The sequence below is a fragment of the Pseudophryne corroboree genome, chromosome 4 (genome assembly GCF_028390025.1).
Source record: "Pseudophryne corroboree isolate aPseCor3 chromosome 4, aPseCor3.hap2, whole genome shotgun sequence".
Classification (NCBI taxonomy): Eukaryota; Metazoa; Chordata; class Amphibia; order Anura; family Myobatrachidae; genus Pseudophryne; species Pseudophryne corroboree.
Window position 1 is genome coordinate 911,020,568 of NC_086447.1, and position 973 is coordinate 911,021,540.

Genomic DNA, 973 nt, shown 5'->3' on the forward strand with positions numbered 1-973 from the left:
GCTCTAAGCTTATTTATGCAGAGAGAATTCTCCAGACTTAATCACACTTCCCTGGAAATTTTTTCCCTGTGTGACTGTTCTCCAGCCTCTCAGGCTGGCCTCCGTGGTCACCGGCATCCAATCCTGAATGCCAAATCTGCGGCCCTCTAGAAGATGAGCACTCTGTAATCACCACAGGAGAGACACCCTTGTCCTTGGATATAGGGTTATCCGCTGATGCATCTGAGGATGCGATCCGGACCATTTGTCCAGCAGATCCCACCGAAGAGTTCTTGCGGGAAATCTGCCGAATGGAATTGCTTCGTAATAAGCCACCATTTTTACCAGGACTCTTGTGCAATGATGCACTGACACTTTTCCTGGTTTTAGGAGGATCCCGATTAGCTCGGAGAACTCCCTGGCTTTCTCCACTGGGAGAAACACGTTTTTCTGGACTGTGTCCAGAATCATCCCTATGAACAGTAGACGTGTCATCGGAAAAAGCTGCGATTTTGGAATATTTAGAATCCACTCGTGCTGACGTAGAACTACTTAAGATAGTGCTACTCCGACCTCCAACTGTTCTCTGGACCTTGCCCTTATCAGGAAAGCGTCCATGTTTCCTTTTAAGAAAAATCATCATTCCGGCCATTACCTTGGTAAAGACCCGGGGCGCCGTGGACAACCCAAACGGCAGCGTCTGAACTGATAGTGACAGTTCTGTACCAGGAACCTGAAGTACCCTTGGTGAGAAGGGCAAATTTGGACCTGTAGGTAAGCGTCCCTGATATCCAGTGACACCATATCGTCCCCTTCTTCCTGGTTCGCTATCACTGCTCTGAGTGACTCCATCTTGATTTGAACGCTTGTATGTAAGTGTTCAAATATTTCAGATCTCACCGAGCCGGTTGGCTTCAGTACCACAATATAGTGTGGGATACTACCCCCTTCCATGTTGTAAGAGGGGTACTTTGATTATCACCTGCTGGGAATA